At 37.7% G+C, this 15410-nt stretch overlaps 1 protein-coding gene across 1 annotated transcript in view; it reads right to left on the bottom strand.

Moving 5' to 3' along the window:
* Positions 1–7811: 7811 nt before the first annotated feature.
* LOC145678554 (meiosis-specific nuclear structural protein 1-like) overlaps positions 7812–15410 on the bottom strand; it is a 190008-nt gene continuing 182409 nt past the window's right edge. The window contains exon 12 of the mRNA XM_081748841.1: positions 7812–8011. The gene's annotated coding sequence lies outside the window, so the exon portion shown is untranslated. The remainder of the gene's footprint in view (positions 8012–15410) is intronic.

The following is a 15410-nucleotide window of genomic DNA, read 5'->3' as shown; positions in this document are numbered from 1 at the left end:
TTGTCCTTTCCTAGAAGATATGGTCCCCATGCAATAGTATTTGAGAGTGGTTCCACATGATCTGCTTGTGGCAACACTTCACCTTCATCTGCTGATTTTTCACTGCCAGAGATATGGTCGCTTTCTTCAATGATATCTTCTTCATTGCCATCTTCCATATCCGGAACATCTAAATTGTCGTTTTCAGCCAGAACTTCCAGCAACATGTTTCTAATTCTGTCCACATCACATTCATGATGATCCATTTTGAAAGAGAAGAATTTTAAACCATTTTGAAAGAAAAGACTGACTCTCTTCTCTATGTATTTATTTTCAGAGTGCACAATGCATATATGAACCGCTTATAAGTTAGGTTGCTTACAAATGAATTGCACCTGAAAATATATTTTTGTAAAGTAAATTAAAATAGTGGTGGTGGCGCTTGCTTGTGACATGTTTTGTAGTCACCGAATCGCTTAATTGTTGTCGGCTAAAAACAATAAACTGAAAGAAAGCGTAAAATTTGTAGGAGAAAAAAGGGTAACTTATTTAGTCGCGCGCGGAACTTTGCTCCGCAAAATGCATCACTCCAAAATAAATAACAAAATATTCACTAGTGGCTTGGGCAACAATTCAAATGTGTATTGTTTAATCATGAAACTTTAAAAGACAGCTAGACAAAAGTTCAAAAGCATACGATCGAAAGTAAGGAAAACAAAAAGAAAAATGTAAAAGTGGGGAACAAAATTCCGCATGCGACTAATTAAGGGTTAATAACGGTAAAAAGTAGGCCTACTTTCAATTAACACAAACTGAATCCATTATATGAACTAGCTAATCCTTAATAGCCTATGCTTTTCACTTTTCAGTTTCTATTTACATGTTTAAACTCAATAAGCTAATTTCGTTCAAATAGAGGAAAGCCATGTGTAAAGTTCTTTTTCTCTAAAGCTGGAGATAACCCTTTCCGAAATTCTTTGTCGTTAGCTGAATTCACTTTCTTAAGCAAAGTTTGTTGACGTAATTAATCCTTACGTATAAAAGGGAATCGTATCAGCCTGTGAGTAATGCTAATTCTTAATAGTTCGTAATCATGATTAGACACCAATAGATATCACTAACGTGCAGTCAACTTGCATATAAAACTATTGTGACTTTAATTGCAGCTTAAAAATTGTATTGTTTCAATTTAATCATTTGAAAATAGGACAATGTCTGTGATCATATTTAGATTTGAGCATTAATACTCGTATTTGTGGATTTCAATAGCAATACATGGTGATTATGTAATTGCAACTCATAACTGTATTCTCTCAATTTAAGTATTGAAACTATAATAATGATGAACTTTATGCTCTGCTGTTTATTATTAAGACAAGAGCCGTAGCTATATTTAGATTTGAACATTAATTTTCGTGTAACTGCAAGTTAGTTGGTGGACAAACTTAAAAAGTTAAATGTAAACAATTAGAACATTCAGTTAAGCAATTTTAACCTATAACGTAGTGAGCCGAAGGCTTCGGGGAACAACTAGTAATAAAAAACCTTTTAGCCTTCCCCGCTGGTCTAATATCTAGCACGGGCCTGTGGTGCGCGTGGTCCTGAGTTCGATTTCCGGAGGAAGAACATTTACATTTAAAAGCACTTTACTTGTTTGGATTCCAGTTTGAACTCTTGGTTCATGCCTCATATGGTCCTCGTACTGATAAAATATTTCAATTTAAGTCCGTCGATTATGTTCATTATGCTATGGGAGACGGATGATTAAGGAAAATGAATTATGAAATAGGTGGAATGAGAATGTCAGAGGAAAGGGATATCCCGCGAAAACTCACGGATACGATGTTGTCCATCACAAGCTTACTTCTTCGGGGATCGAACCAGGGACCCTATGCACCAGAGGTAAGCACTCTGCCACTGAGCCACCGTACACTCCCTCCGATACCGAAAAGGAACGATGAAAACCGCTATTAACAAATAAAATTCTATTACGAAGTTCCATAAGTGCTATATAATGTCAAAACACGTAAATAATGAATTCTAACTTCTCGCTCAGATACGATTCAGCACCAGATTCAAGTCCTAAACGATTAATTATCTGGTGATAATGATTTCCAAGAATAGTTCTTTAATCTTTTGCAGATACATTGACATATTTACGGATTTACTAAAGCTTCAGATACAGTTGTAAAGTTATTTACAGTGTAAGCAATTAATAAAACAGGATAAGTTGATTTAGAAGAGCGTCTGTTAGATATTTATATCAACGCGTTAATTCCATTATTCACCTGATGTAATGGGGGACAGTTACACCTGTCAGATTACACTGCCTAGCTTAGTCTTTTCACTTAGTTTATACAATGCGAAATAACACCTTAATAAAGTTACCATTATGATTACCACTATTATACATTACTATCACTAAACTTATTATTCATTGTCACTACCAAACAAAGGTTGAGCAAGCTCAGTCTGAAAATGATTTATCACTATCAGTTGGTTCATCACACTCCATGTTGCCTATAGAAATTATGAAATTGCTCATAGTATGTTCCATCAAAGCTTCTCGTTCACAGTAATAATTTTCAACGTTTATAATGTGCCTGACGAATCCTTCCCAGTTCGCGGAAGTCACCGTCTGAAAAGCGTCTTTTGTTAGTCCTTCCAGTCTTTGTAATGAAAAATCGCCTGTAACATTACTTTCTCGAACTACTCCTTTATTTTAGCCTAAGTTAATTCTATGGCATTTAATTCACACATATACGGGGGCAAATGAAGTACCGTATAATAGACCTGCACGCGCCGAATTTTTCGGCCCGAGCCCGGCCCGATAATTTTTTAAAAAAAGTTAGCTCGAGCCCCAATCTTTCTCAAAATTCAGTACTAAATTTGACCTAACCTCAGAAACATTTTCTAAACTCTGGTTCACAACCTGACGCTTGCCTCCCGAATGGTATCATTGCCTCCTAGAACTTCGCCTCATCGAGAAAACAAAAACTCCATTCCCTGTAACAAAAATCTAACTTAATTGATTTTTAGCATAAAGTGAAGATGGCAACACTGTTTAGCGACAAGCAAAACATTCCCACCCCTTCTTGTTATATTTTGAGTTCAGTGAAGGTCAAGGTCAGAGCTCAATTTACCTCATAATGCTTGCAATCCTTTATAGTGAAAGTGGAGCCGCTAAGCAACACAAACTGTAAATAGCTAGTGCATTCTTTGTAACATTTTTCACGGACACACTTCTGCAACGTTTGGCTTTATTCCAATTATCGTTTAACGAAAGTCAATAATTATTAGAGTTGCAATTGATCGGCCCCAGCCCAGCCCGACCTCAAGAGAAATCAGTGTCGGCCAGCCCAAGCCCGGCCCGGCCTAAAGAAATAAGTGTCGGCCCGCCCAAGCCCGGCCCGGCCCAAAGAAATAAGTGTCGGCCTGCCCGGCCCGGCCCAATGAAATAACAGTCGGCCCGCCCAAGCCCGGCCCGTGCAGGTCTCTACCGCTTTCAACATCTCGTCAACTTTAAATATTTTCTCTGGCTGTTTGTACTTTTCCACTAACAGAATTCACTTTTTTATATCGTGCAAGAACGACACTATTCCGCTGAAGCCACTCTATCATCGCTTGTTTCATAGCATACTTCGTAGGAGCTTTATTCACTTGAACACTGTGGTAGGGAGCGTTGTTCATGACAGACTTTCTTTCGACAGGTTAGGTACGAGTTTTTCATTTACCCATTTCTCAAAATTTTCAGAGTTCATTTGTCCATGGTAATTTCCAGTCGCTTTACCTGCTCTAAATATTAAAGTTGTACCATCAATGAAGCCACTTTGCGACCCAGCACTACGTAATATTAAACGGTTAGAGGAACTGGTGTTGGTCAACATTCCCTGAAGTTTCACTTTGCCAACACTTATTAAATATGAAATTATTGTCCACCCACGATTCGTCCACCAGAAGTACGAAACGGTATTCAAATCAGGGGCAAACGCGCAAACTGACTCTATAAGGGGCATGTTTGTTGGTGATCGTGACCCTATGTATGGCGTATACGATAGAAGTAAAAGTGAATGTTACGATGCATTAAGAATAAGCGCCTGAACTCTTCATGTTCCTTTTTGGTTCATTCCTAGAACGTGAATCAGGCAAGGGTTTGATGATATCACTTTGCACCCAGACGTACCCATTTGGTCAATGTTGCCAACGAATTGTAAATACAATGTGGCAGATGGTTTCTGTACCATTAGGTGTATATCCATGAAATGAGGAATAAACATCATTTCTCACTAGAGAAATTATACTGTGGGCGTATTCCTCACCCAAGAATCCCAGTTTGTCAGCGTTGCCAACCAATTGTAAAAATGACAAGTTGTAAAACAGGTTCCGTACGATGAGACGTTTATACACCAAGCTTGTCAGAAACATCACATGATACTACAGCGAAAAGATGTTGAGTTTGACCGTCTCCCAACCAGTCTAGGTTGTCAATGTTGCCAACCTATTTTAAACATCACAATGTTGTGAATGGCGTGCGAGCCATTGAACGAATATATAACAAATGTGACAGAAGCAGCATTAGAGAATGGAAAACAGTGTGAATGTCCCTGACTCCCAAGCATTCCAGTTTCGCAGTGTTGCCAACCAACGCCAAAATTCAAGATTTTCACATGAAATCTACATTATTTTCGGCCATAATTAGACTGTAACCCATACCAGGTTTCTAATATGTTATTGTAAACGCTCAGGCACGCATATTGTCAGTGTTTCCAAATATTCTAAAATACGTTTTCTCGAAAGGTTGCCTGACCATTGCATGCAGACAAAACTTGGTACCAACTACGGTACGTTTGCTGTTGTGTCGAATGATGTTTACAAAGTCTTGTCTTTATGCATTCAATGGTCAAGCAACCTTTCGAGAAAAGTGCAAACTAACGTATCGGTCTACATACTTACCTAAAGAGACGATTCCAGTTATTCCTTCTCTTGGGTTTAATCATCGTGACCGACAGAGTTTAAAAGCATTGTATTGGTTATGGTATTTGAAACGTACCGAAGGGAAAGGAATCCAACATTTTGGGAATGGACTAGAACGCTCTTCTGGTAAATGTAAGTGCGATGGGTTTGATAACCCGACGAAAACTGCATAGAATTTAACGGGTGTTACTTCCACGGTTGTCTGCGTTGTTATACAACACTCCGGTATCACCTACTTCACAGTTTATCTATTCTTGCTACATCAATGCAGGAACGGTATGAAAATATGACGAAAACAGCATTCCTAAAGAAATTAAATTTCAATGTTGTTGAGATGTGGGAATATGAATGGGACAGCATGGTGAAAAATGACAAAAAAATTACAGTTCATAAAAACTCAATGTAACGACCTTGTCGATCTTGCACCTAGAGGTTTTCACGGTGGTCGTACTGAGTGCTTAATGCATTGTACGAATGTAGCGATGATGAGACAATTCAGTATCTGGATGTAACATCGTTATATCTATATGTGATGGCTCGTAAGCCGATGCCTGTAGGGAAGCCTAAAATACATAAGAGGCCGGTTTTCCCAGATGAGGAAAAACCCATGGGCTGGTTAAATGCACCATCTTGCCCCCGAAAGATCTCTTTTTCCGGTCCTACCATATACATGTAACGGTAGACTTATGTTCGGTCTATGTCGCATGTACATGGAGGAAAGTAGAGACCTGCACGGGCCGGGCCGACTCTATTATTTCTTTGGGCCGGGCCGACACTGATTTCTCTGCAGGTCGGGCCGGGCTGGGGCCGATTAATTACAATTCTTTAATAATTATTGACATTCGTTAAACGACAATTAGAATAAAGGCAAACGAAGAAGTGTGCTCGTGAAAAATGTTACAAAATGAAACTTCTAAAATTTATCGGGCCCGGGCCGAGAATTTTAAAATACTTATCGGGCCGGGCCGAAAATCTCCAAAGCTTTTCGGGCCCGGGCTGGGCCGGGCCTACGTACATTCGGGCTGGATTGGGCTCGGGCCGAAAAACTCGGCCCGTGCAGGTCTCTAGAGGAAAGTAATGTCAACAATTGCAGACATGGTGATGCCGAACGTGCCCTTACTGATACATATTGTACACCTCTGAGCTTCACCGCGCTCTACAAAGCGGTTACAATATCCTAGCAATAAATGAATTGGGAATTCAAACCAATCGGTTGTGAGGGGGGTAATTTGGTTAGTCTTTTCCATGACTGTGTGAATTCCTTCCAATGAAGCAAGAAGACTCTGGTTTTCCTGCTTGGTGTAAAACCAAAGAAGAAGAAAACAAGTATGTTGAGGAATGTTATGCCCGCGAAGACATACAGTTAGATCAAGAGAATATTGAAACGAACCCTGGGTTAAGATACATAGCTAAGGTCTTCCTCTATTCGCTCTATGGTAAATAGGGACAAAGAACGGATTTCCCAGAATTGGTGGTTGTTGACACACCGGGAAAACATTACGGTTTCTTATGGGCACCGCAGTACCAAGTACATAACGCACTAGTCATTGGGGAGAAACATGCAGTGGTCACATATAAAAACAAGAATAAGCCACTGAAGTTTTCAAACATTGTGCTTGCTGCGTTCATTAAATCGTGGGCGTGGCTAAAGCTTTATGATGTGTTGACAACTGTACGACCGAAAGACGTGCTCTATTGCGACACGGATAGTATCATGTATGTACAATGACGCAATGAGAAATTCAAGCTTGCGTTGAGTTCCTACCTGGGAGAGCTAACAGACTAAGTTCTGGAAGGTGGGAAATTAACGCGTTTATAGGATTGGGGCCAAAACATTATAGCTATCGTTTGAAAGAAACTGGGACGGGTAAAGTAAACTATGTCTATAAGATACGCACTTTAGACCATCGTGCGTTGCAGGTAAATTTCAATCATTTTTATAATTTAGTACGAGGAAAAATTGAGAAAAAAGTGTTAAATATCCAAGGGAGGATTGCGAGTAAGAAAGGGTTAGTCATTGTGTCCAGGCCTGAGACAAAGACGCATCAAAAAGTTTGTAACAAAAGACGACGACTTAACGATGACAGTGAGACAGACTATAGGACACTGCCATATGATTACAGCGGGTAAAGTTTTAGTCGTGTACATGATTCGTAAAGAATGTACGAGTGAGTGTTTGAACGCGTTGTAAATATGTAAATAATATTGAAATGAGAATATATCTTTGACAAACGTTAGGATAAAAAAATGTACATATTTCATTGAGTTGATATAACTTAACCGGGAATAAATATAACTTAACCGCAAACATGATAATCCTACATCTCACCCTTAAACATGCTGACATCTGTATTTATTCCCGGTTAAGTTATATTAACAACTTCTTCCAAAGTTTTCAACTCCTACCAAAACACCACTATGTACCCACTCGCACTCATTAAGATGTCAACTTCCTTTATGTAAATAGCATATTATATATTGTAAATACCTAGGTAGATTACAAGTAATTATTACATATCCTAAATAGCTTTTCAAATAATTATTATATATAGTAAACGTTTTTTACGTATTTTTCAAATATTAAATTGTATATTGTAAATAGCATTTCATACATTACAAATAGTATAATGCATACAGTATTTTATATATTTCAAATCTTAAATTATTTTTGTTCAATGACAAGTACAAACCTATGTATGCAATCAACTAGAGATCGATGCATAACAGATAAATATTGTATACATACACCTTTCCTTATATTCAAAAACTATATTTTTATATTTATATTTTTTATTATTTTATTACATATACAATTTTTTCAAACAATTTTTCTCAATATTTTTTTTAAAACTTTCATTCTCGTATTTTATTTTTACATTCCGTACAATTACAAAAGAGTAATCATAAAAGGTACTTAATACTACAAGTATGTCTATTCTATATAAGTTGAAGGGAGAATACGCATACTTCTTATCCACAAATAGAGTATCAGCTAACATTATTGTCATTTCTTCAATCAATAGGCATAATATTTCGCCTATATTTTTAAAATTATAACCTGAAATTCATTAAATTATTATTTTATTAAAACTGATATTCTAGGACATAGTTTACAAATATAAGTACCACATATATAATTTGCTGCGTGTGATAATGCTGCTGACGCCGCGCCGCCTCCTTCGCGGTAAAAGTAAAAGCAACTTATCTAGAAAAACGGATCGTCTTTTTGCCGACAACGAGAAAGGTAGGGAGGATAAATAAACTTTCTATTCTTACGGGGCGAGACGGTAAAACAAGCCAGCAAACAGGGACATGCCATTATCATGCATCGGAGCGTGCTCAAGCGCTCGGGGTCTATAAGGAAACAGCGACAGGGCGGAATAAACATGGCGCCAGCGGTAAGGTCTTAGATACGTCGTAAGGTGAATAAAGAAAATCTCAGCTGATAAAAAACAGTGCTTCCTAATGGCTAATAGAAAAGAAGCAGAGCTTTCTAATGTCTAGTTAAAATAAACAGTTTTCTAAGCGGTTATGAAAACAAACCTTGGCTGATAACAAAAATGAACAGGGCTTTCTATGGACTGCTAAAAATGAACATGGCTTTCTGAGGAAAAATAAACAAATCGTCTTTCTAAAGGGTGATAAAAAATGAATCTTGTTTTATAAAAATGAAAATCCCTGTGGATTACGGGGAAGCACACTAAAATCAGGTCACTATCAGCCCAAGAACAGGTAAAAAAAGATCCCTTTACGAGTGTAAAAACATCGTAATTGCCTATTTAGCCTTATAAGGCCGGCTATACACTATAAGATAGATCCTAGGAAATCTCTTACGATTTATCCTAGAGTCAAAATCTCAACGTGTATGGCAACAGATCCCATGTCATTTCCTGTGTTCTGAACGATCCTATGAGATTTCTCTTGTTTAGAGCACGCTCTATTTCGGAAAGAAAATTCGTAAGATTTCGATTTAAGCGACATCAGGTGAGAGAGAGTGAAAACAAAACAAATGAAAACACAAATGATGAGGTATCTTCTGATCGTGCAGGTTTACTTTAGATGTACCACTCGAAATAATTGTTGAAAAATTATAATTTGTCACTATTTCCTAAATGATTTGCGTTGACCGACATGAAAATATCTTACATAGCATAGATAAAATCCCTGAAGGGGACCAACAAAATCAATTGTTGATAAACTACAATTCTTTTACGATTTGCGTACAAATACGAGGTGAAGATATATATATATTATAAAAACTATAGTGCAAAAAACGCAAACCAAGTTGTGCTAGGTTGTTTCTAGAAAGTACGAATGCTATTTAACGGAGTCAGAGCAGGGCTAAGCGGGGTCCCGAGCGTCAGTGAGGGGGTGCGAGCGAAGGAAGCAGGCGCGTCAGTTGATGTAGTGAAAACGAGTGGGTTTTGGCAATGATAAGAGTTTGAATAGCACTTGTCATGGTATCGTGGTAGTAGCGCTCCACTCGTAAACATAAATTATAGCTTCTGTAAACTATGCAGAAATACACCGGTGGTGGAAAATAGTATCACCGGTCAACTTTCATATGCACTCACTTACGTAAAAGTTTCGCAGAAGGGGTCCAGAAGTAAGCAGAACATACAAAATTTACAGGAGAAATGGAAGATGCAAGTACTTAGACCTAACACAACCTAACTAAATCTAACCTAATGAAGTTAACTAGCTTAAACTAACCTAATATTAATAGAAGTAAGCGAAATTCTATCACTTTTTGAAAATTGTGTTGGACCCATATACTAATATAATCTAACGTAACATAACCGTAACTAACCTGAACCAACCTAAACTAAACTAATGTGAATATAAACTACCGAAATTGTAGCATTTCTTAGAAAAAAATAGCTGGACCCTTTCTGCTAAACACTGTCTCACCTATTTTAACCATCGTTAAAACATTTATAATGATTTTACACTAGTAATCCTACAGTTGTAAACATAAAATACAGGTGTATTACTTTGTATTTAATTATGTTGCTTCCAAAAAAATTGTTCCTTATAAATATGTCTTTTCATGCAAAGTATTAAATTTTACTTGTAAATCTTCTAAAATGTGGTGCGCCAAAAGTATACCAGCACCCTTCTGACTTATGCTTTTTTTTTTTTTTTTTTTTTTTTTTTTAGAGGTATCCAATTTAACAATATAGCGCCTGATATTAATATCAGTGGGATGTGCAGTGTGGTTAGCATAGTAATTCTTCAACTTTATACTTTTATTAAATAGAACTATATCACAATGTTGATATACGTCATTCGGTCAGACAGGAAAAATCTTGTGTATGGCACACAAGGGTAAGATTTCCTACAAGATATATCATAACATTTTTCCGAAGATAAATCCTAAGATATTTCCTAGGATTGATCTCGCAATGTATAGCGCGCCTAACTATCCCAAGGGATAATAGGGATTATTCCAGACAATACCGAACAATCCTAGTGTACTCCACTTAAAAACTAATAGTTTTATGTGGCCTAGAAAAAACATATACCCTTATTTACGCACAATAAGGAGTAATTTATTTCTAAATTTCAAAGATATATGAATGCCTTTCCAAGCCTTCCAGTTATTGTTTATAGCACAGTATATTGTCCTGTGAACTTAATCCAAAATGTATCACATACGAAGAAACTCAAAACTTGGGCCGAAAACATAAAATACAAAAAACAAGAGAACAGAACCTGATATTCAAACAAACATAGAAGGTAATAAGACTAACGCTAAATGCCTATAAATTATTACAATATGTTCGAACTGGATATACAGCATCAGCACTACTGGCATACGCAACGGCCCCTGCAGGCCTAAGTTGAACAAAATAGCTTAACTCTCGCATTTGGTGCGAGCAGTCCCGGGTTCGATTCCCGGTGGGTGCACTCGGTCGAAAGAGTAAAAAAGAATTCAGGCTAGCCATCCTGAATGAGAGTTTCCTCATTCACACCAGGCAAATGCCGGTGTGATTCCTAACTTTTAGGTCCCAGGCCGCTCCCTTCCTTTTCCTTTCCCCGGGTAGTGTGTTCGCCGAAGGACGTCATCCCTCATACGTGACGGACTAAAGGGCCTTAGATGCCAAAATCTAAATCCTACATTCTAAAAATAGCTTAATAAGCACAATGCACTATGAAACAACAGTGTACACCACCAAGAGACAAAGAGCACATCTAAATGAATTCTAAGCAAACATTTAATCCCCGCATCATGCACCCAATTATCCCGCGGGGACAATTGGGAGGTACAAATTTTAACAAAATTTTAACTGCCTCACAGTAAGGACTCAAGATTGCTGCTCTCCACGGTACCATCCTTATGACGTTTTTAAGCAACATTAAACAATCTGACTGAAAACATTAACAGATGGGCGATTTATTGTGACTCAGACACAAAAACCTAAAACTCGCTTTCAAATATGTCATTTCTCAAACAAGTAAGTTTTTTGTGTCACTTTTACATCCTCTCAAAATTTATCTAAACTTTTTCTTTTCTGATCAACATCTAGACACCCAAAATTTTGGTGTAGAGTAAGGTGACCGATGATGGTCACTCTACCTATGATGGCCACACTTTGATATTTTTGCATAGACACAACAGGTGGCAGTAGTAATGCAGTGTGGAAGAAGGAAGTGACACGTGCAAAAGGCTGTCAAATTTGCGGGAAATTCTGGTAAAAAGTATTAGAGTAACTATGTTATGAAGTGTCAATTGGTACATTTTTCGGGTACGTTGTAAAATGGGACATGAATGCGTTGCGTGGTTTTAGGCGTAATTTGTGTTACACATTATTCTCCCATTTGCGTCATTCTTGCTGTTACCAAAGGTTTAATGTCGATTCAGAGTTGTGTTCACGAAGTCACGTGTGTGCAGCCGGTGACGTCAAATGAGAGGAAGATTCTAGTATACCTTTGATAGTCACAGTGAGGGGTTCGTATGATGATCAGCGTGGCCATCATAGGACGAGTTTTTCATATGAGAGCTTGCAGATACCAATGATGAACACCTTCAATTGATTTCAAGAATTATTCAGATCTGGTCAATATTATGTATGTGATGTTTCTAACTAACTAACTAACTAACTCTATGGCCTATGGAACCCGGAGGTTCACTACTGCGTTCACAAAAGCTCTCCACTGACTTCTATCATTAGCTAACTGCATCCAGTTTCTACTTTGTATTCCAATCTCTGCGAGATCCATCTTAATATTGTCCTCCCATCTGCGCCTAGGTCTTCCTAATGGTCGTTTTCCGATTGGTCTTCCAGTCAAGACTTTGAAAGCGTTTCTACTTTATTCCATTCTAGCTACATGACCCGCCCACCTAAGCCTCCTAGACTTGACGACCCTAACAATGTTGGGTAAACCATATAAATTATGTAGTTCCTCGTTATGAAGTTTCCGCCATTCCCCATTCCCGTTCCTCTTGAGTCCGAATATTCGTCTCAGGATCTTGTTCTCAAATACTTTCAGTCTATGTTCTTCCCTCAGAGTAAGTGACCATGCTTCGCAGCCATATAGAACAACAGGCATAATTATCGTTCTGTATATTTTAAGCTTCAAATTCCTCGACAGAATTCGCGACGACAAGAGATTTTGAACCGAATAGTAACACGAATTCCCTGCTTTTAGTCGACATTTAATTTCTTCGTGAATATGATTTTCCTCTGTTAATATTGATCCTAGATATTTGAAACTATCCACTTTATCAAAAGTATTATTTAATATTTTAACGCATCCATAATTTGCCGTATTACGGTCCCGACGCACTTCCATGTATTTAGTTTTCTCTGCATTAACTTCTAAACCCATGTCCCTGCAAGCATTTAATAAGATCTCTGCATTTCTTTCTATTGTTCTCCTATCATCCCCTATTAAATTTACATCATCAGCGTATGTGATGTTTCTATCAAGTAAAATTTTGTTTTACACAATCATAACAAATGTTTGTATTGGGGGGTTGTATTAATGTACCCATTGGAAAACTTAGCGTATTTAATTTATGGTTTTCTCTGGAGATTTGTAATTGGAGATGTTTTAATGTTGCCATGGTTTTAGTTTCAAACTACTATATAAATCGAAGAAGGAAGATTCCCTGCTAGAGTCTTTCCTATATGTAAAATGAACATATAAATTATAGATTTACTTTAAAATAAAGAGAGAGAGAGAGAGAGAGAGAGAGAGAGAGATCAGTAATGCGAGGCCTTAATTTACCTGTTTTGTATCAGTTGTTTTACGCCATTTCGATTTACATGAACTTCAGTATACATTTATTGCAAGCGTGCGTTACTAATAAAAGCTAGTGGTATAGCTAACTGGTATACCGCCTTCTTTTAACCTTTAAACTAGTCTACTCGTATGTGTTTTCTCCGGTATGGGTAATTTAGCCTGAACTGTTTATATCGGTACTAGCTTTACCAAGTACATGCTGGAGTATTTTCCAGTTCGTAGCACTGCTTTATTTCTTCCCAGACCATACACACATGTTCAACTTTCTTAGTGAAGTTTAGCTGACCTACAGATCGCACTTTTTTTTTTTTTTTTTTTTTTTTTTTTTTTTTTTTATCCATCATGGCTACATAAATATAGTCTCCCCATTTAAGTTTTTTGTTTCCAAAGACAAGTTGAGTGTTTTGAGTTACAGGCATTAACTAGGAGACAGATAAAGGAGTGGTTTCTTTTATTATTATTATTATTATTATTGATAAGACAACTTATATTGCGCAGAATAGAATCACTGGCGACTTAGGTTTCGTATACTCCCCCCCTCACCCTTTTTCTTGTCTGTTATTATTTTTGTTTTAGCTGGAAAGCTTATCAGTTTGTCTTCTGAAGAAACTTTGGCATGTTATATGACAGGTTTTTCTATGCCTCATTTGAAACAAGACTGGAAAACGTACTGGGGAGAAACATGCGGAAAAAAGACTGGGAAAGTGTCTTTGTGTATGTATTTATATACGAGGTACGAGAATTTAATTCCCGAAAGTCACCCTAATAATGCAAAATAATGCTGCCCAGCCCACTTTATTTCCACTTTGCGATTACGTTTCTCTGTTTTGAAGATATAGAAAAAATGTTACATGAGCGGTTTTATTTCCCCCCATTGAGGCGAACAAACTCTTCGTCATGTTATTGCTGATTTAAAGCCTATTTCTCAGAACATGCACAATCTTGCTAAATATTTGTGGCCACAATTTCTCTTACAATGAAATTTAATTCGCTTGGTGGCCATGGATAGACTACTATAAACTAAATTTATGTCAGATATCTACTGTAGTCCCAAACAGCCAGCTAACAAATTATATCAACCTGATATTAACGCACAGAAATTTCAAGACCCCTCACCACCACCCACACAGATCCTTCGAAGCTTAATGGAATTATATTGCATTACATATTTTGGAAGAAAAGTGTTTTGGTTTGACGTCCAAAGACGTACGGCTGCTTGCTTTCCAGTTTGCTCAAACAAATGGCATAAAACACACATTCGATACGAGCAAAAAAATTGCAGGTAGAAAGTGGTTCAGCGCATTTCTTCGCCGGCATCCGGAATTATCTATACGCCAGGCGCAAGGGTTATCTACAGCAAGGGCTAAACACATGGACAGGGCTGTTGTTAATACATTCTATGAAAATTTGAAAGTGATATTTTCGACTATAACTTGGGGATTAATTGAGACCCAACTCGTATTTACAACGTCGACGAGACTGGACTAGCTCTGAACAATAAAAGTGCGAAAATAATTGCAACAAAGGGGAAGAAAAGTGTAAATGCAATAACAAGTGTTGAAAGGGGGGAAAATGTTACAATTACTGTGTGTTGCAATGCAAGTGGTTTCATAAAACCGTTTGTTATTTTTAAGGTTAAGAGAAGAAGACCTGAATACGACAGGGGGTTTCCCCTGGGACTGTTATTGAATATTCAGAAAGTGGATATACAAACGCTGCATTATTCCTCGCGTGGATAAAATTCTTTCGATCCAAGTGTACTCCTGGACCAGTTCTTTTTCTTGATGGACACACTGAGCATATCAACCATCTTCAAACGCTAGAATTTGTTGCAGAAAATGAAATACATCTTCGCTGTTTACCTCCCCACACCACACTCTGGCTTCAGCCGTTAGATAAGGCTGTATCATTGAAATGTCACTACAATGCAGCCACAAACAACTGGATAAGACACAACCCTGGGGTGAACTTTTCTAAAAGAGATTTTGGCAGTGTATTTTTTGAAGCTTGGTTGAAGACTGCCACACTTCAGAATGCTGTGAATGGTTTTGCGGGATGTGGAATTTTTCCTGTAATGCCAAGCAAAAGTCCGGACCATGCCTTTGTCGCAGATTTCGCTGGTGAACCATCCCCAGATTGCGGTGCACATGAAGAAAGATTTTCTGAGGCTCCTACAACTAGTTCCCATCATGAAGTTACTGAAGCGT

This window comes from Thermobia domestica, chromosome 2, assembly GCF_964235325.1.
Source record: "Thermobia domestica chromosome 2, izTheDome1.hap1.1, whole genome shotgun sequence".
Taxonomy (NCBI): domain Eukaryota; kingdom Metazoa; phylum Arthropoda; class Insecta; order Zygentoma; family Lepismatidae; genus Thermobia; species Thermobia domestica.
Note: the sequence above shows the minus strand (reverse complement) of the source record. Positions and strands in the feature narration are given on the sequence as shown.